The following is a 21882-nucleotide window of genomic DNA, read 5'->3' on the forward strand; positions in this document are numbered from 1 at the left end:
CGTCAGTATATTACCCCCAATACCATGTGCTTTGATTTTGCACAACAATCTCTTGTGCGGGACCTTGTCAAAAGTCCAAATACACCACATCCACTGGTTCTCCCTTGTCCACTCTGCTAGTTACATCCTCAAAAAATTCCAGAAGATTCGTCAAGCATGATTTCCCTTTCATAAATCCATGCTGACTTGGTCCGATCCTGTTGCTGCTTTCCAAATGCGCTGCTATTTCGTCCTTCATGATCGATTCCAACATTTTCCCCACTACTGATATCAAGCTAACCGGTCTATAATTACCCGTTTTCTCTCTCCCTCCTTTTTTAAAAAGTGGTGGTAAATTAGCTACCCTCCAGTCCATGGGAACTGATCCAGAGTCGATAGACTGTTGGAAAATGATCACCAGTGCATCCACTATTTCTAGGGCCACTTCCTTGAGCACTCTGGGATGCAGACCATCAGGCCCCTGGGATTTATCGGCCTTCAATCCCATCAATTTCCCCAACACAATTTCTTGCCTAATAAGGATATCCTTCAGTTCCTCCTTCTCACTCGACCCACTGTCCCCTAATACCTTCGGAAGGTTATTTGTATCTTCCTTCGTGAAGACAGAACTGAAGTATTGGTTCAATTGGTCTGCCATTTCTTTGTTCCCCATTATAATTTCACCTGAATCCGACTGCAAGGGACCTACGTTTGTCTTCACTAATCTTTTTCTCTTCACATATTTATCGAAGCTTTTGCAGTCAGTTTTTATATTCCCTGCAAGCTTCCTCTCGTACTCTATTTTCCCCCTCTTAATTAAACTCTTAGTCCTCCTCTGTTGAATTCTAAATTTCTCCCAGTCCTCAGGTTTGTTGCTTTTTCGAGCCAATTTATATGCCTCTCCCTTGGCTTTAACACTATCCTTAATTTCCTTTTTTAGCCACGGTTGAGCCACCTTCCCAGTTTTATTTTTACTCCAGACAGGGATGTACATTTGCTGAAGTTCATCCATGTGATCTTTAAATGTTTGCCATTGCTTATCCACTGTCAACCCTTTTAGTATCGCTTGTCAGTCTATTCTAGCCAATTCACGCCTCATACCGTCGAAGTCACCTTTCCTTAAGTTCAGGACCCTAGTTTCCGAATTAACTTTGTCACTCTCCATCTTAATAAGGAATTCTACCATATTATGGTCACTTTTCCCCAAGGGGCCTCGCACAACAAGATTGCTAATTAGTCCCTTCTCATTACACATCACCCAGTCGAGGATGGCCAGCTTTCTGGTTGGTTCCTCGACATATTGGTCAAGAAAACCATCCCTCATTCACTCCAGGAAATCCTCATCCACCGCATTGCTACCAGTTAGGTTAGCCCAATCAATGCACACATTCCTTATTTCTTGTTTGATGCTGTCCCCAATCTCACTACTACTATTTGGTGGTCTATACACAACAACCACTAGCGTTTTCTGCGCTTTGGAATTCCACAGCTCCACCCATACTGATTCCACATCATCCAGGCTAATGTCCTTCCTTACAATTGCATTGATTTCATCTTTGACCAGCAACGCCACCCCGCCTCCTTTTCCTTTCTATCTATCCTTCCTAAATGCTGAATACCCTTGGATGTTGAGTTCCCAACCTTGGTCCCCCTGGAGCCATGTCTCCGTGATGCCAATCACATCGTATCCGTTAACTGCTATCTGCGCAGTTAATTCATCCACCTTATTCCGAATACTCCTCGCATTGAGGCACAGAGCCTTTAGGCCTGTTTTTTTTTAAACACACTGCCCCTTTAGAATTTTGCTGTAATGTGGCCCTTTTTGTTTTTTGCCTTGGGTTTCTCTGCCCTCCACTTTTACGATTCTCCTTTCTATGTTTTGCTTCTGTCTGCTTTTTATTTCCCTCTGTCTCCCAGCATAGGTTCCCATCCTCCTGCCATATTAGTTTAACTCCTCCCCAACTGCACCAGCAAACACTCCCCCTAGGACATTGGTTCCGGTCCTGCCCAGGTGCAGACCGTTCGGTTTGTACTGGTCCCACCTCCCCCAGAACCGGTTCCAATGTCCCAGGAATTTGAATCCCTCCCTTCTGCACCACTCCTCAAGCCACATATTCATCTGAGCTATCCTGTGCTTCATACTCTGACTAGCACGTGGCACTGGTAGCAATCCTGAGATTACTACTTTTGAGGTCCTACTTTTTAATTTAGCTCCTAGCTCCCGAAATTTGCCTCGTAGGACCTCATCCATTTTTTTTACCTATGTCATTGGTTCTTATATGCACCACGACAACTGGCTGTTCACCCTCCCTTTTCACCCTCCTGCACCCACTCCAAGACATCCTTGACCCATGCACCAGGGAGGCAACATACCATCCTGGAATGTCGGTTGCGGCCGCAGAAACGCCTATCTATTCCCCTTACAATCGAATCCCCTATCACTATAGCTCTCCCACTCTTTTTCCTGCCCTCCTGTGCAGCAGAGCCAGCCACGGTGCCATGAACTTGGCTGCTGCCCTCCCCTGATGAATCGGTAACATGCCTGGGATCAGTAAACACAAAACCCAGTCTGTTAATCACTTTCAGATACTGGAATTAGTGTGTGTCCCACAGCATCTCTCTCACCATTGATGTGTGAATGGAGCATCACATCTGCAAACCTGGTTTCAATTTAAATTTGAATCCACTCAGCAAACGTATTTAAAAAAAAAAAAATATGTACAAGAAAACCGATCACACCAAATAATTGGCAAAGGTTTAGAGTCACCAAGATGACTAAGTAAACACATCACGGGCCAATAACCCAGCTCTATATTCACAGAAGAAAGTCTGTTATCTAACTCCTCGAATGTCAGTTGGTGAGATGAGAGACTGAATCACTTTATATACACAACAGTATCCATTGCCACATTTCCAGTGTGGAGTCAGGTGGGATCACCAGTCTCACAGGCTGAACGATTGGTTGAAGGTGTATCCACACACAACATGTTCCTGTTTCTCCCCGCTGTGATTGGTGTTTTTACAAAGGCTGATGATCAGGGGATCCTGATCAATCCGGGAATCTGGCAAATCTTGACGCGATGTTTGGTTTGAGTTTCCCAGCTGCAGATCCTCCCCTTCTAATACCCTGCAATAAATGGTGCTTACAAACATTGTTACTGTAAATACAGGATAGAAACACAGAACAGACAATTCTAGATTCTATACAACATTCTGTCCCGCTCACACGGCCCGGGTGATTGACGGCGGCTCTGGGCGAATAGGAAAAGCGGGGGCGGGGCTGGAGGGTCCCGACGAGCGGTTGGTCCTCCAACCAATCGGAGTGTGTGAGGGGCGGGGCTTGTGCCCCCCCCCCCCCCCTCAGTGGGTGGGACTGAGCATGCGCGGGCTGCGGCGGCGACAGTTGGTGGAGCCCGGATGATGTGGGACACGAGACGGTGGGTTGTCGGCGCGGGGCAGGAATTGGAGCCGCGAGTGGGGCTGGTGAGCTTCATAAACCCCTGGTGTAGGGCCCAGGGCCCAGGGCCCAGTAACAGGCCAGAGGCTGAGCCCGGGTTTGTCCCGCCCGCCCGCGGGGACAGGGCCTCAGGCTCCCAGGGACACCCACACTCAATGTATTCTGGAAGGAAGAAAAATGGGAGGCTTTCTAAACCAAATGGTCCAATTTAAAGGTGACCACAAATCTGTGAGGGGCAGGGTCAGCTGATCAATCTGTTCCAGTATTAATAGCAGTATAGATACAACAACAAGCTCATTATGGTCAACCTTTATCAGTCACTAGTTACACCTCAGATATTGAGGGTTGGGCTCCACACTTTGAAAAGTTCATCAATAATAACTTTCAAAACGATGAATGCTTCAAAGGGAAAATGTTCCAGTGCTTTGGGGTAGGTGCAGGGAATGGCTCTTTCAGTGAGTCAGACAGGCTTGATGGACCGATTGGTCTTCTGTGCTGTATGGTTCCCTGAAATGGTGACAGTCTGGGAGCATCTGTCTCAGAAAGTGAAATGGTGAGTGGTCAGGGAGAGCCCATCACCAAAACAGGGAGATATTACAGATATATAGGGAGGGTCAGAGTGTATAAAGAGGTGACGAGAGCACTGACACCCAGACAGAGTCAGCACCTTCAGGGGAGGTGAGGGAGGGGAACCAGTGAGTGTAGAACTGAACCCAGACAGAGTCAGCACCTTCAGGGGAAGAGCGGGAGGGGAACCAGTGAGTGTGGAATTGAACCCAGCCAGAGTCAGCGCTTTCAGGGAAGCGAGAAAAAATAGTTGGAGATGGTGCAATAGGTTTGGATTTCTGCACAGGGAGGAGGGAGAGTGTGTGGGATGGGCATTTACAGCTTTGGAGAACAAGACTCACCACTTATACTTTATAGTTATCCAGTAGGTCCCTGGATGATCAGTCCATCCTAACACTGTACCATCAAGGGTTTCTTCCCTGGTGCCTACTTCTGCCGAGTGTTACTCCTAGAATCCTCACTTTGGACTGTCCGAACCTGTCTATCTTTATACCCTCCTTTTCATGCAATATTCCTGTCCTAACTCGTCGAGTTGGTGCCAGTAAGTCTGAGTGATCAGGTCAATAAGTCTAAGGTAATTAGCTTCTTTCCTGCTGAAATTGACAGTGCATACTTGGTCTTTGTGTTGGGGGAAACTGGCTCTGCTTTGGCTGCCCAGTCCGGTGACCTTATGGCCTGTACTTTCACACTACTTACAGGATGACTTTTGTAAACCGATTTTACAGGGGTTTAAAAGGGGAGGATACGCAGAGGGGATTAAACCTGGGCCCCTCCTGTTCCTATGACTCAGTCACACTGGGTGGTGTCTGTAGCTACTGAGCCATTGAGAGGAGGGTCCAGTGACCCTGCTGGAAAATGCACGTGTGAAGCCTCAGGTGAGAATAGCCTGTCGACACTCACTGTTGAGGTTCACAGATGGACATTGGGCACATGGGTCACGTATTGGAGAGAAACTGGTGAGTGTCGAACTGAACCCAGCCAGAGTCAGCACCTTAAGGGGAGGAGACGGAGGGGAGCCAGTGAGTGTCGAACTGAACCCCACCAGAGTCAGCACCTTCAGGGGAGAAGAGGGAGGGGAACCAGTGAGTGTAGAACTGAACCCAGCCAGAGTCAGCACCTTGAGGAGAGAGAGGGGAACCAGTGAGTGTAGAACTGAACCCAGCCAGAGTCAGCACCTTCAGGGGAGGAGAGGGAGGGGAACCAGTGAGTGTGGAACTGAACCCAGCCAGAGTCAGACATTAGTGAACCAGTTGGGTTTTTACGACAATCCGGTTGCTGTCATGGTCACTTTGTTGTAATGCCAGCCCCACAATTTAGCAGATTCATTCAGTTCAAATTACTAACCTGCCTCTTATTAAAGAAGCAGTAACAGGACATTTGGAAAAGCAGAATTCAATCAGGCAGAGTCATGTTTCACAAATTTGTCTTGTCTATTACTAACCTGCCTCTTTGTGGGTTCTCTCTCACACTCCCTTTTTCCTGTTATAAATTAATTTTACAGGGTATTAGAAGGGGAGGATTTGCAGACGGGAAACTCAAATTGCATGCCGCATCAAGATCTGACGGCGTCACTCAATTCATTGGGACCGGTATATCATCGGCCTCTCAATATGGAAGCAAAAAGCACCATTGACAGTGGGGAGAAAGTGTACACGTGTTGTGTGTGTGGACGAGGCTTCAGCTGAATCTCTGGCCTATCGAGACACAAGCGCAGTCACACTGGGGAGAGGCCGTTTACCTGTTCAGAGTGTGGGAAGGGATTCATTCAGTCATCCCACCTTCTGATACACCAGCGAGTTCACACTGGGGAGAGGCCGTTCACCTGCTCAGAGTGTGGGAAGGGATTCACTTCGTCATCCAACCTGTTGAATCACCAGCGAGTTCACACTGGGGAGAGGCTGTTTATCTGCTCCGAGTGTGGGAAGGGGTTCACTCACTCATCCAGTCTGCTGACACACCAACGAGTTCACACTGACAAAAGACCTTTTAAATGCTCGGACTGCAGGAAGTGCTATCAAAGCCCCGGGCAACTGATGTGCCATCAACATATTCACACTGAGGAGAGACCGTTCAGGTGCTCTCGCTGCGGGACTGGGTTCATGCGATCATCTGGACTTACTATACACCAGCGCATTCACACTGGGGAGAGACCGTTCAGGTGCTCTTGCTGCGGGACTGGGTTCATGCGATCATCTGGACTTACTATACACCAGCGCATTCACACTGGGGAGAGGCCGTTCACCTGCTCCGAGTGTGGGAAGGGATTCACTCAGTCATGCAACCTGCTGACACACCAGCGAGTTCACAAGTGACTGCAGGGCTTAGATTCTGCTGGTATTGCTGCTCTTAATCACATCCAGGACCGAACCATGTTCATTCTGACATTTGGGGTTTGTTTCTGCTGATAACTCCTATAACTGGGCTGGAGTTTAATATTCTGGATGAATGGGAAATAAATCAGCTTTGCTTTCAACACATTGCTGTGGATTTTTGTCTTTCTTACTGGAGTGTTTAGCATCACCCAGCTGGAGCTCAGAGAGGACAATCTGGGGGGAGGATCATATGGCGGAAACAGAACTTCAGCCTGGACACAGTCCTTCAGGGCCACACTGAGAGGGCCAAACAGCACTTTGGTCTTTCTCATCTCTCTGCACTGACAGCACAGTCATCGTGCGGGTTAATCTTGAGGTGTGGAAGAAATGTGTCCCAGCCGCTCTGTCCCATGATTCAGAGCTCCTGAGCATGGAACAGAAGGCTCCTTTAGAAATTATCCCTAGTGCTTTGTTTGCTTTTTTAAATGGCCGTATTAACCCACATCGCTACTTTTAGTGATTTGTGTATCTGTACCCCTCGATCCCTTTGCTCCTCTGCCACATTTAGACTCTTATTTTCCAAATAGAATGTGGCTTCCTTATTCTTCCAACCAAAACACACCACCTCTCACTGATCAATACTGAAATTCACTTCCCAATTACACACGCATTCTGCAAACTTATTAATGTCTTGCATTTTTTCACAGTCTTCCTCAGTATTAACTCTATCTCCCAATTTGTGTCATCTAAAAATGTGGAAATTGTACTTCTGATTCCCGAGTCCAAATCCTTTAAGTAAATGATGAACAACAGTGGTCCCAGCACCGATCCCTGGGGAACACTACATCCCATCTATTGCCAGAACAGTGGTCCCAGCACCGATCGGTGGGGAACACCACCTCCCACCTATTGCCAGAACAGTGGTCCCAGCACCGATCCCTGTGGGACACTATTGCCCACCTATTGCCAGAACAGTGGTCCCAGCACCGATCCCTGTGGGATACCACTGCCCACCTATTGCCAGAACAGTGGTCCCAGCACCAATCCCTGTGGAACACCACCTCCCACCTTTTGCCAGTCTGAGTAGCTACTCTTAACCCCTACTCTCTGTTTCCTGTTTTATAACCAGATTGCTATCCACAACAGTATGTAAGATCTACAAGATGAACAAGTTCAGGCCGTGTGGAGTGAAGGGCCAGGCAGCAGAATGGATGGAAAGATGGCTGCAAAACAGAAATCATTTGTTGGAGTTGAGGGCAGTTTGTTGCCAGATTTCCATCCATTCTGTTTCCTGACCTTTGACTCCACACGACCTGACCATGGTCATTTTGTGAGACGGTACATACTGCACACACAGTGCACCAGAGGTGGAGGGGGTGGATATTGAGTCCTGTGGCAGGGGCGCTGATGAAGTGGATTTCTCTGAGTTTTGAGGCAGCGCTAGTGGCATTTTTCACCACTTTCCAGTTTTTAAAATAAAAATCTTATTGCCAGTTTATTAAAGCCATTAAAAGCCTCTCGGGTCTCACAATAAAATGAGGCCTCATAGCTTTCCACCAGAGTTAGAATCACAATTAGAAAACATTTAGTGACTGAGCCAGACTGGGCCGGGCCTAAGATGCGAGTTAGTGATGGAAAAGTGGCGGCCAGCGTACTTGGCCCCAGGGCTGAGAACCCGGGCACTCGGGTTTCTGTGTCATTGATTGATGAATTTTGTTCATTGCCCAGTCTCAGTCGCAATGGCGGGTCATTTTGCTGTCCAGTCGAGGCGGGGGTCCTTCCCTGCACCATTGAGGATCTGGGGTGGAGAGTGTTGCACGGAGCAGTCGTATGCAAGTTTTTATTATTATTAATAACTTTTATTTATATAGTACCTTTAATGTAGTAAAACATCCCAAGGTGCTTCACAGCAGTGTTAACAAGACAAAACAGATAAATTTGACATCGAGTCACAAAAGAAGAAATTAAGGCAGATGACCGAAAGCTTGGTTGAAGAGGTAGGTTTTAAGGAGCATTTTAAAGGAGGAAAGAGAGGTGGAGAGGTTTAAGGAGGGAGTTCCAGAGCATAGGGCCCAAACAGCTGAAGGCACGGCCACCGATGGTTGAGCAGATATAATGAGGGATGTTCAAGAGGGCAGAATTCGAGAAGCACAGACATCTTGTGGGGTTGTGAGGCTGAAAAAGACAGGGAGGGGCGAGGCCATGGAGTGATTTGTAAACAAAGATGAGAATTTTGAAATCGAGGTGTTGTTTAACCAGGACCCAATGTAGGTCAGATAGCACAGGGGTGATGAGTGATCATGACTTGGTGCGAGTTAGGACAGGGGCTGCTCAAGTTTACGTAGTGTAGAATGTGGGAGGCCGGCCAGGAGTGAGTTGGCGTAGTTAAGTCTAGAGGTAACAAAGGCATGGATGAGGGTTTCAGGAGTAGGAGAGCTGTTCTTAACGCCCTTCCAAACTCCAAGGCCGTTTTTGTTTTTTGCAGCCTGGAGTGAATCCCTTCCCACGCACGCAGCAGGTGAAAGGCCTCCTCCCGGTGTGACTGCGTCGATGAGTTTCCAACAGGGATGGGTAATTGAATCCCTTCCCACAGTCCCCACATTCCCACGGTTTCTCTATGGTGCGGGTATCCTTGTGTCTCTCCAGGTTGGACGATCAGTTGAAGCCTCGCCCACACACACAACCTGTGTACGGTTTCTCCCCACTGTGAATGGTGCGATGTTTTTTCAGGCTGTGTAACTGGTTAAAGCTCCTTCCACAGACAGAGCACTGGAACACTCTCACTCGGGTGTGTGTGTCTCGGTGCTTTTCCAGTCACACTGATGTTTGAAATCTATTCAGACAGAACAGACAAACATTTCTCATTCTATGTTCAAAGGCCGATGATATTCAGGTCCTGAGTGAGTGTCTCAGTCAGATCTTAACTATATGTTTGGTTTGTGTTTTCCGTCTGCAAATCCTCCCCTTCTAATACCCTGTAAAAGGAGTTTACAAAAGTCATCACTAAGTACAGGATAGAAATTCAGAACAGACAATTCTAGTTTCTATGGAACGTTCTTTCCTGTCTTGTTCCCGCACACATTCCCTCCTGCCTGTGCTGAAGTTCAAACCATCTCCAATGTTTTCCCTTTTGTTCGACTTCTCTCCTTCTCCTGAAGGTGCTGACTCTGGCTGGGTTCAGTTCTACACTCACTGGTTCCCCTCCCCTGAAGGTGTTGACTCTGGCTTGGTTCACTTCTACACTCACTGGTTCCTCTCCCTCTCCTCCCTGAAGGTGCTGACTCTGGCTGGGTTCAGTTCTACACTCACTGGTTCCCCTCCCTCTCCTCCCCTGACGGTGCTGACTCTGGCTGGGTTCAGTTCTACACTCACTGGTTCCTCTCTCCTCTCCTGAGGGAGCTGACTCTGGCTGGGTTCAGTTCTACACTCACTGGTTTCCCTCCCTCTCCTCCCCTGAGGGTGCTGACTCTGGCTGGGTTCAGTTCTACACTCACTGGTTCCCCTCCCTCTCCTCCCCTGAAGGTGCTGACTCTGGCTGGGTTCAGTTCTACACTCACTGGTTCCCCTCCCCGAAAGGTGCTGACTCTGGCTGGGTTCAGTTCTGCACTCACTGGTACCCCTCTCCTCCCCTGAAGGTGCTGACATTGGCTGGGTTCAGTTCTACACTCACTGGTTCCCCTCCCTCTCTTTCCCTGAAGGTGCTGACTGTATCTGGGTACAGTTCTACTCTCACTGGTTCCCTACTTTTTGTGAAGTGCTCCTGGCACTTTATTAAACATACACAGCAGAAGCACATTAATGTGATGGGAGATCACTGACTCATGAGCAACCAGTGGTGTAGAGCCTCCTGAGAATCCGGTCTTTTTACAGCCAGTATTAACGTTTTACAATGTTAAAGGCGCTATATAAATAAAAGTTATTGTATTATTACAGGAGCTGGGTCATGGGAAAAGTCCCATTAAAATCAGTGATACATTTGTTAACTAAAAATAGTAATTTCACCTTATTTTCCAGGCGCTCTCTGACCAGTACTCATTTCTCCTCCATTTACAGACGCTCCCTGACTCGCAGGGGATTTCTCAGCACTTCCTGGTTGTCCCGGAGTTTGTGTCTTTGTGTCCCGGGTAGTTGTGGGGAGATGGATAATTTGGAGTGTTTTATCTCAAACTTGAGGAGGAAACTGGACCTTTGTGTTGTGGCTTTAAACAGATGGAACCCTGTGGGGTGGAGCAAACATTGCAACGTTTGGTAGTGAAATGGATTCATTCAGGACAGACAGCAGGGTTTCAGGAAATAACACCGTGCAGTGAGAAAGGAAATGCAGGGGATGTTGTGTCGATGGATTGTCAAAAGGTGTCTGATAAGGTGCCGGACAGGAGGCTTGTTGATCAAATTAAGGCTCACGGTGTTAAAGGATCTGGGACAGCGTGGAGAGGAAGTTGGGTAAAGGGCAGAAAACAGAGAGTAATGGTTAATGGATGTTCTTCAGACTGGAGGGATGTAAACAGTGGTGTACCCAGGGTCAGTGTTGGGACCATTGCTCTGCTCAATATAGAGAAATGATCTGGGCTTGGGTATATGGGACAAAAGATCAAAATCTCCAGGGAACGCCAAAAAGGGCCCATGGCCAGCTGTGAAGAGGACTTTAAGTGCCTTCATTGTCAATACACAGGTTAGTAATTGGGGCAGGTAGATGTGAAATGAAATTTAATGCAGAGAAATGTGTTGTGGTAGATTTTGGGAGGAAGATAAAGTGAGGAAATGTACATTAAATGGTAAAACTTTCAATGGAGTAGAGGAGCAGAGAGATTTAGGGTTGTAAGATTCTAGCTAATTCATTGTCTCATTGAGGAACACAAGAACATAAGAAATAGGAGCAGGAGTAGGCCATCTAGCTCCTCGAGCCTGCTCTGCCATTCAATAAGATCATGGCTGATCTGATCCTGGCCTCAACTCCACTTCCCTGCCCGCTCCCCATAACCCCTCACTCCTTTATCTTTCAAAACTGTCAATCTCCACCTTAAATATATTCAATTATTGTTATTAGCAACTTTAATATCTTAAGAAATATAATTTGAGCAGATTCTCTGTGCTCTACCACATCAGAGTAAAGATGCAAGTCCCACGTGTCCACAGTAACTGACACCAGGTCAGCCCGCTGGATGGAACCTCGGGCGCCCTGAGCTTGATCTCCGGTGTCTCCAGTCCCGACTGCCCCCTTACATCAGTCTCCCCTCACTTTTATACCCTGCACTGATCCACCTCTGGCACCGGACTCTTCTTTGTCTTCTCTGCTGGGTTTGGGCAGGAAGTGAGGAAAAGACAGCTGGAACTTCTCTAATCTGTGATTTACAAGGACACTTTCCCTGGTTCCTAGCAGTTACTTTTCTTCAATAATTTTCTCATTATCCCTAAACTCCCCTGCCTGCTGTTAGTTGTTATTTCTTATAGTTTCACAATTATAGGTATAAACATCACACATTATGATCTAATCTATTGTGTTACTCACTCTGGTATAAGCTTACATTGTGGTTACTAACAGACAAACCCTGTTCTTTCCCCTGATCTGATTACAGATTCCAACAGTGGGTTCAATGAATGGAATGTCTAATCAGTGTTGCCATGGCGACCTGTCTGCAGTGAATCGATTGTTTGAGTTTCTAACTCAGACTAAACTTCTCTTTCTCATGATGCACATTATATCAGCCAGTTTATGTCAAAATCAATGTATTTTAGCCATTTTATGTTAAGAATGTGTTTAAAGAAGCCCACGGGATCCTAGGTTTTATAAATAGGGGTGTGGAATACAAAAGGGCAGAGGTCATGTAAACCTGCACAAATCATTGGTTAGGCTGCAGTTCGAATATTGTGTCAGTGTAGATTTCTGGATTCTTTTACCTCAATCTGGTTCAGCAAAATTACTGAAACGAATACCGTTTGTGCTTTAAACAAAGCAAGCTTTTATTTAAAAAGCAAATCCCGATCGGGGACTTTATCAGACAGAAGGAATGCAAGTCTGTTCGAACGCATCCACTCCCTACGGATAAGTGACGTTACATTGTAAAGGGACGATGGTTATACATTTTCGGCAAAAGATAACAAGATAGGGCCAGAGTGACATCCCAGCTCAGCCCATCTCTTTTGATCCCTCCTTCCCTTTTTCCACTCATAAGCCGACCCAAGCATGGTCCGATTTTAAACAAAGACCTTCTGTCAATGTTTCAGGTTAATAACATGATTTAATAAGACCTTGAGGTTTTTCTGCAAGCTGTGGGTTTTGTTTCAATATGTGTTAGTGTTACATAGAAAATAGGTGCAGGAGCAGGCCATTCAGCCCTTCTAGCCTGCACCGCCATTCAATGAGTTCATGGCTGAACATGAAACTTCAGTACCTCCTTCCTGCTTTCTCGTCATAACCCTTGATCCCCCGAGTAGTAAGGACTTCATCTAACTCCCTTTTGAATATATTTAGTGAATTGGCCTCAACTACTTTCTGTGGTAGAGAATTCCACAGGTTCACCACTCTCTGGGTGAAGAAGTTTCTCCTCATCTCGGTCCTAAATGGCTTACCCCTTATTCTCAGACTGACCCCTGGTTCTGGACTTCCCCAACATTGGGAACATTCTTCCTGCATCTAACCTGTCTAAACCCGTCAGAATTTTAAACGTTTCTATGAGGTCCCCTCTCATTCTTCTGAACTCCAGTGAATACAAGCCCAGTTGATCCAGTCTTTCTTGATAGGTCAGTCCCGCCATCCCAGGAATCAGTCTGGTGAATCTTCGCTGCACTCCCTCAATAGCAAGAATGTCCTTCCTCAAGTTAGGAGACCAAAACTGTACACAATACTCCAGGTGTGGCCTCACCAAGGCCCTGTACAACTGTAGCAACACCTCCCTGCCCCTGTATTCAAATCCCCTCGCTATGAAGGCCAACATGCCATTTGCTTTCTTAACCGCCTGCTGTACCTGCATGCTAACCTTCAATGACTGATGTACCATGACACCCAGGTCTCGTTGCACCTTCCCTTTTCCTAATCTGTCACCATTCAGATAATAGTCTGTCTCTCTGTTTTTACCACCAAAGTGGATAACCTCACATTTATCCACATTATACTTCATCTGCCATGCATTTGCCCACTCACCTAACCTATCCAAGTCACTCTGCAGCCTAATAGCATCCTCCTCGCAGCTCACACTGCCACCCAACTTAGTGTCATCTGCAAATTTGGAGATACTGCATTTAATCCCCTCGTCTAAATCATTAATGTACAATGTAAACAGCTGGGGCCCCAGCACAGAACCTTGCGGCACCCCACTAGTCACTGCCTGCCATTCTGAAAAGTACCCGTTTACTCCTACTCTTTGCTTCCTGTCTGACAACCAGTTCTCAATCCACGTCAGCACACTACCCCCAATCCCATGTGCTTTAACTTTGCACATTAATCTCTTGTGTGGGACCTTGTCGAAAGCCTTCTGAAAGTCCAAATATACCACATCAACTGGTTCTCCTTTGTCCACTTTACTGGAAACATCCTCAAAAAATTCCAGAAGATTTGTCAAGCATGATTTCCCTTTCACAAATCCATGCTGACTTGGACCTAACATGTCACCATTTTCCAGATGCACTGCTGTGACATCCTTAATAATTGATTCCATCATTTTACCCACTCAGGCTGACCGGTCTATAATTCCCTGTTTTCTCTCTCCCTCCTTTTTTAAAAAGTGGGGTTACATTGGCTACCCTCCACTCGATAGGAACTGATCCAGAGTCAATGGAATGTTGGAAAATGACTGTCAATGCATCCGCTATTTCCAAGGCCACCTCCTTAAGTACTCTGGGATGCAGTCCATCAGGCCCTGGGGATTTATCGGCCTTCAATCCCATCAATTTCCCCAACACAATTTCCCGACTAATAAAGATTTCCTTCAGTTCCCCCTCCTTACTAGACCCTCTGACCCCTTTTATATCCGGAAGGTTGTTTGTATCCTCCTTAGTGAATACCGAACCAAAGTACTTGTTCAATTGGTCTGCCATTTCTTTGTTCCCCGTTATGACTTCCCCTGATTCTGACTGCACGGGACCTACGTTTGTCTTTACTAACCTTTTTCTCTTTACATACCTATAGAAACTTTTGCAATCCACCTTAATGTTCCCTGCAAGCTTCTTCTCGTACTCCATTTTCCCTGCCCTAATCAAACCCTTTGTCCTCCTCTGCTGAGTTCTAAATTTCTCCCAGTCCCCAGGTTCGCTGCTATTTCTGGCCAAATTTGTATGCCACTTCCTTGGCTTTAATACTATCCCTGATTTCCCTAGATAGCCACGGTTGAGCCACCTTCCCTTTTTTATTTTTACGCCAGACAGGAATGTACAATTGTTGTAATTCATCCATGCGGTCTCTAAATGTCTGCCATTGCCCATCCACAGTCAACCCCCTAAGTATCATTCGCCAATCTATCCTAGCCAATTCATGCCTCATACCTTCAAAGTTACCCTTCTTTAAGTTCTGGACCATGGTCTCTGAATTTACTGTTTCATTCTCCATCCTAATGCAGAATTCCACCATATTATGGTCACTCTTCCCCAAGGGGCCTCGCACAATGAGATTGCTAATTAATCCTCTCTCATTACACAACACCCAGTCTAAGATGGCCTCCCCCCTAGTTGGTTCCTCAACATATTGGTCTAGAAAACCATCCCTTATGCACTCCAGGAAATCCTCCTCCACCATATTGCTTCCAGTTTGGCTAGCCCAATCTATGTGCATATTAAAGTCACCCATTATAACTGCTACACCTTTATTGCATGCACCCCTAATAAATGTTGTAACATTTCGCAGTCTCGAGTCTGAGATGTCATGGCTATTCCTCCATGAATTGTTTGTTAGCTTATACTGTCCCTATACAATTCCCACGTTCTCAACTTCAATGTCTCTATACATTTTTAAACATTCACATCAGGTTTTGGGGATCTTACAGCAGGAAGGATGTCGAGGCCATGAAGAGGGTGCAGAGAGATTCACTGAGACGATACCAGGGAAGAGAGGCTTTAGTTATCAGGGGAGATTGGAGAAACTGGGATCTTTTCATTAGAACAAAGGGTAATTGATGATCTGAGAGAGCTGTTTAAAATTTGATCAGGTAAATGAGGAAAAACTATTTCCACCAGTCGGTGAGTCAGTAACTCGAGGGCATCAAATTCAAATCATCACCAAAAGGCTCAGACCCAGGGATGAACCATCGAACACTCTGTACAACAATGTTCTGGACACTCACTATCCCTCCGGATCTGTATCCAGGGACAGCTGATGGGTTTCTATCTTTTGTTAAATGATGTTCTCACCGAGGTGATGGATGTCAGCGCCGCGGAATGGAGTATTCTGAGCACCTCGTGTCTGCCATAAACACTCTGCAGTCAGGTACAGCCCGGGTTAGATACAGAGTAAAGCTCCCTCTACACTGCCCCATCAAACACTCCCAGGGCAGGTACATGGACATGTTACCAATACCTTCTCTGGATACCAAGGCTAGGAGAGGCACTCTGGAAGGTATTGGGAGCTGGGGTTTGTCCATGAGAATAACCAAACTAAAATAATCACGAGTAATGATCGGGTGTCAGTCGTGTCTCAGTGGTAGCAGTTTTGTCTCTGAGTCAGTAGGTTGTGGGTTCAAGTCCACCTGTCGAGACTGGAGCACAAAATCTAGGCTGACATTCCAATGCAGTACTGAGGGATTGCTGCCCTGTCAGTGTTGCCATCTTTCGGATGAATCGCTGAACCGAGATCCTATCAACTCTCAACCAATATCATTAAAACCGATTATCTGGCCAGTATCACATTACTGTTCATGGCAGCTTGCTGTGTGCAAATTGTCTGCAACATTTTCTACATTGCAACAGTGAATGCACTTCAAATGTACTTTGATGTTGTTGTACTTCATTGGCTGTAAAGCACTTTGGGACATCCTGAGGTCATGTAAGGTGCTACATAAGGACAGGTCTTTGTTAAATGAAGGAGAAAAGTTCCAAAAAAGGAACAATCGGTAACAGGATATCAATTAGTCTCCTCTTATATTGGAGAAATCAAGTAATTGACACACTGTGTTGGAACCAAAGCTGATTTATTTGTCAGATATCCAGAAAATTAAACTCCAGCCCAGTTACAGGGGAAACGCAGCCCAATTGTCAGAATGAACATGGTTCAGTCATGTGATTCACAGCAGAATCCAAACCCTGCAGTCACTTGTGAACTCGCTGGTGTTTCAGTAGGGTGGATGGGTCAGTGAATCTCTTCCCAAACGGAGCAGGTAAACCGTCTCTCCCCAGTGTGGATATGCTGGTGTTCCCTCAGATCACTTCTGCTTTTAAGGCTCTTCTCACAGTCAGAACATTTAAATCGTCTCCTATTGGTGTGAACAACTTGGTATGCAGTGAGATTACATGACTGAGTGAATCCCTTCCCACATACAGAGCAGGTAAACGGTCTCTCCTCAGTGTGGATACGCTGGTGAGCCAGAAGGTTGGATGAATTTGTGAATCCCTTCCCACATGCGGAGCAGGTGAACGGCCTCTCCCCAGTGTGACTGCGTCGATGAATTTCCAGCAGGGACAGGGAACGGAATCCCTTTTCACAGTCCCCACATTTCCACAGTTTCTCCGTGATGCGGGTGTCCTGTCTCTCCAGGTTGGACGATCAGTTGAAGCCTCATCCACACACACAACACGTTTACAGTTTCTCCCTGCTGTGAATGGTGCGATATTTTTTCAGGCTGTGTAACTGGTTAAAGCTCTTTCCACAGGCAGTGCACTGGAACACTCTCACTCGGGTTTGTGTGTCTTGGTGCTTTTCCAGTCACACGGATGTTTGAAATCTTTTCCCAAGACAGAACAAAAAAACATTTCTCCTTCCACATTCAAAGGCTGATGATATTCATCTTGTGGTGGATCGAGAGACGGTTAGATCATGGTGATATTTGGTTCGAGTTTCCCATCTGCAAATCCTCCCCTGTAAAAGGAGTTTACAAAAATAATCACTGTAAGGACAGGATAGAAATTCAGAAGTCAATTCTAGTTTCTATAGCAAGCACATTCCTCTCTGGTTTCCCCACAGTTGTAAATTCCTGTCACACACACTATGCTACTCCCCGTGCTGAAATCCAAACCCATTACATCATTGCCAACATTTTTTCCTTCTTGCTGAAGGTGCTGACTCTGGCTGGGTTCAGTTCTACACTCACTGGTTCCCCTCCCTCTCCTCCTCTCCCCTCCCCTCCCCTCCCCTGAAGGTGCTGACTCTGGCTGGGTTCGAGTTAGGCCACAGCTAGAGTACTGCGTGCAGTTCTGGTCACCACATTACAGGAAAGATGTGATTGTACCAGAGAGGGTACAAAGATTTAAGAGGATGTTACCTGGACTGGAGAATTTTAGCTATGAGGACAGATTGGATAGGCTGGGGTTGTTTTATTTGGAACAGAGGAGGCAAAGGCGAGACCTCATTGAGATGTATAAAATTATGAGGGGCCTAGATAGAGTGGATAGGAAGGACCTATTTCCCTTAGTAGAGGGGTCAATAACTGGGGGGGCATAGATTTAAAGTAATTGGTTGAAGATTTAGAGGGGATTTGAGGAGACGGTTTTTCACCCACAGGATGGTGGGAGTCTGGAACTCACTGCCTGAAAGGGTGGTAGAGGCAGAAACCCATAGCATTTAAAAGTACCTGGATATGCACTTGAGGGGCCGAGATAGAGTGGATAGGAAGGACCTATTTGCCTTAGCAGAATGGTCAATAACTCGGGGGGGCATAGAATTAAAGTAATTGGCAGAAGGATTAGAGGGAAGACCGAATTGAGGTGGAAAAATTATGAGGGCCAAGATAGAGTGGATAGCAAGGTCCTATTTCCCTTAGCAGAAGGGTCAGCTGTGGCTCAGTGGGTAGCACTCTCATCTCGGAGTCAGAAGGTTGTGGGTTCAAGTCCCACTTCAGGGACTTGAGCACAGAAAGTGTAGGCTGACACTTCAGTGCAGTGCTGAGGGAATGCTGCACTGTCAGATGAGACGTTAAACCTGGTGGACGTTAAAGATCCATGGCACTATTTCGAAGAAGAGCAGGGGAGTTATCCCTGGCGTTCTGCCCAATATTTATCCCTCAAACAAAATTAAAAAAACAGTTTATCTGGTCATTATCAAATTGCTATTTTTGGGAGCTTGCTGTGCGCAGATCGGCTGCCGCATTTCCCACATTACAACAGTGACTACGCTCCAAAAGTATTTCATTCTCTGTAAAGAGCTTTGAGACATCTGGTGGCGGTGAGAGGCGCTATATAAATGTAAGCCTTATATCAATGTAAGCCAAAAGCTGTACAGTGGGATTAGGCTGGAGAGCTCTGTGCCGGCCGGCAGGGACACGATGGGCCGAATGGCCTCCTTCTGTGATGTCACTGTCTGGTGTTCTATGATGTCACAGGTCTCACCAGCAGCTGCACTGCCTGATGGGTGATTGGCAGCCCAGAGTTCGCGCCTGCGCACCGGGAACAGCGCCTCTTCTTGGTCACCATCGGTAATAACTGCGCATGCCCAGAGGATACCAACCGTCCCCTCCCCCCACAGTCGGAGCTGCGCCTGCGCACTTGAATCCTGTGACGCGGAGGCGGGGCCTCTCGGGGAAAGGTGTTTGTGTCCGTTAAAGAGCCGCGATCGGTGACGGAAAGTGAGTTTTCTCCGCTCCGATTGGGTCGAGAATCGCGCGGGGGGGGGAGGGGGAGAATAAAAGGAAATGCAAACCTGAGAGTCCGCACATCCGGGTCCCCGACACCACTTTACACAGTTTGGCGGAGCGCGCTCGACCGACACGTGACTCGGGCCCACGGCCTGATTGACGGGAGCTTCCGACCAATGGGGAGAGAGCGGGGCGGGGTTGGAGGAGCGAGCCGGCGGCGGGTCCTCCAACCAATCGGGGAGCCCGAGGGGCGGGACTTGCGCCGCTGATTGGCTGAGCCGCAGCGCACGACTTTGTGCAGCCCCTTGTTCAGGGCCGAGGGCCGGGGGAGACTGTGGGCCTTTATTGCCCTTATTGGACACAAGGCTTTGGGCTCACAACCCACTGGCTCACATTTTAATACAGACTTTTAAATTCATCAACAAAAGGGACAGGGTCTCTAATAAAGAACAGAACATAAGAAATAGGAGCAGGAGTAGGCCATTTGACCCCTCGAGCCTGCTCCGCTATTTAATAAGACTATGGCTGATCTGATCATGGACTCAGCTCCACTTCCCTGCCCGCTCCCCAGAACCCTTTACTCCCTTATTGCTCAAACATCTGTCCATCTCCGCCTTAAATATATTCAATGACCCAGCCTCCACAGCTCCCTGGGGCAGAGAATTCCACAGATTTACAACCCTCTGAGAGAAGAAATTCCTCCTCATCTCAGTTTTAAATGGCGGCCCCCTATTCTGAGACATTGGGCTGGATTTTCCCTTTAAATCACCCCCGCTCTCTCCTTAGCGGTGTTCCGGCAGTTGTCTAACTTTTTCAGCCGCTGGAATGCCGCTGGTGCGCGCTCCTGTGGTTTCCGGGTGCTCCATGTCATCATCGGCGAAGCGGGGCAGCAGAGAAGTGCAGCGGGAGGTGTGTGTCAGAGGAGGCCGATCGACTCGGGAATCTTCAGCTCCCAAGTTGTGCGCACACCCGTGGCTGTTAAGCTCCGCCCCCCCCAAGAGGCACCGACGAGAGGCCAGAGACTGCCAGCCTGAGATCGCTGTGGGGGGCAAGGCGGGCGGGCGGGGAAGAGTGAGATCGCTGTGGGGGGAAGGGGGGGGAGAGTGAGATCGTTGTGGGGGGAGAGTGAAATCGTTGTGGGGTGAGGAGGGGGGGAGGAGGGAAAGAGTGAGATTGCTGTGGGGGGGGTAGGAGGGAAAGAGTGAGATCGCTGTGGGGGGGGTAGGAGGGAAAGAGTGAGATCGCTGTGGGAGGGGTAGGAGGGAAAGAGTGAGATCGCTGTGGGAGGGGGGGAGAGAGTGAGATCGCTGTGGGGGGTGGGAGGGGGCGGACGAGTGAGATCGCTGTGGGGGGGGTAGGAGGGAAAGAGTGAGATCGCTGTGGGAGGGGGGGAGAGAGTGAGATCGCTGTGGGGGGGGAGGAGGGAAAGAGTGAGATCGCTGTGGGAGGGGGGAGAGAGTGAGATCGCTGTGGGGGGGGGGGGAAGGAGTGTGAGATCATTGTGGGGGGGAGGGGATGGACGAGTGAGATCGCTGTGGGGCGAGGAGGGGGGGAAAGTGAGATTGCTGTGGGGGGGCGGAGAGGGTGAGATCGCTGTGGGAGGGGGGGAGAGAGTGAGATCGCTGTGGGGGGGGAAGGGGGCGGACGAGTGAGATCGCTGTGGGGCGAGGAGGGGGGGAAAGTGAGATTGCTGTGGGGGGGGGAGAGGGTGAGATCGCTGTGGGGGGAGGGGGAGAGGGGGGGAAAGAGTGAGATCGCTGTGGGGTGAGGAGGAGGGGAAAGTGAGATTGCTGTGGGGGGGGGGAAGAGGGTGAGATCGCTGTGGGGGGAGGGGGAAAGAGTGAGATCACTGTGGGGGGCGGGGGAGAGGGTGAGATCGCTGTGGGGGGAGGGGGCAGACGAGTGAGATCGCTGTGGGAGTGAAACAGACTGGGAAGTGAGATAGACTGGGAGGAAGGGAAGAGACTGGGGGTGAGAGTCTAGAACTGGAGGGCATCGTTTCAGGATAAGGGTCGGCCATTTAAGATAGAGAAGAGGATGAATTTCATCACAGAGGGTTGTGAATCTTTGAAATTCTCAATCCAGAGGACTGTGGATGCTGAGTTAAATATATTCAAGGCTGAAATAGATAGATTTTTGGACTCTAGGAGAATCAAGGGATATGGGGATAATGCAGGAAAGTGGAGTTGAGGTAGATGATCAGCCATGATCTTATTGAATGGCGGAGCAGGCTCGAGGGGCTGTATGGCCTATTCCTGCTCCTAATTCTTATGTTCTTATATAACATCACACCTTCCCATGAAAGCCTCCTCAGAATTGTTAACACTAATTGTGTCCTTTCGCCCTTAACCCCTCCTGTCTCTTGGCTCCATTGTGGTTGGCTCTGAGAAGAAACTCCTCTGGATGAACGTCACTGGGAAAATGCAAGTTGGGTGTGGAATTAAATAATCATGTTCAAAAAAACTCTGGTGTCTGCAGTAAATGGTTTTCATCGGCAGGTGGCGACAGTGATCTTATTGAAACAGGAACCATGCAGAGGCTGCTGTTGCTGAGCTGCTAAGTCGCCGTCTGCATTGTTAGAACAAGTTATGTTGTCGTTATCAATCAATAATTACTAATACTCTATTACTGCTCAGTCCAATTTTAAGAGAGCATTCATTCTTAGAATTAATCTGATGGAACAATAGAGATTGAATTAATTTCAATCCAGACTTTGGGAAGTATGTCAAGACCTTGAAGATGGTGCAGAAGAGATTTACTAGAATTCTACCAGGAATGAGGTATTTCAGTTATGCAGAGACAAGAGAACATAACATAAGAACATAAGAATTAGGAACAGGAGTAGGCTATCTAGCCC

At 47.7% G+C, this 21882-nt stretch overlaps 2 long non-coding RNA genes across 2 annotated transcripts in view; one reads left to right on the forward strand and one right to left on the reverse strand.

Annotated features, from left to right (window-relative positions):
• Positions 1-21882, reverse strand: part of LOC139232625 (uncharacterized) — a 973018-nt gene that overhangs the window by 181628 nt on the left and 769508 nt on the right. The window lies entirely within an intron of this gene.
• On the forward strand, positions 3358-6478 carry LOC139232627 (uncharacterized). Its single transcript, XR_011588058.1, has 2 exons — positions 3358-3462; positions 5505-6478. It is a non-coding gene; the product is annotated as an uncharacterized lncRNA (long non-coding RNA).

Source organism: Pristiophorus japonicus, chromosome 20 (assembly GCF_044704955.1).
Source record: "Pristiophorus japonicus isolate sPriJap1 chromosome 20, sPriJap1.hap1, whole genome shotgun sequence".
Taxonomy (NCBI): domain Eukaryota; kingdom Metazoa; phylum Chordata; class Chondrichthyes; family Pristiophoridae; genus Pristiophorus; species Pristiophorus japonicus.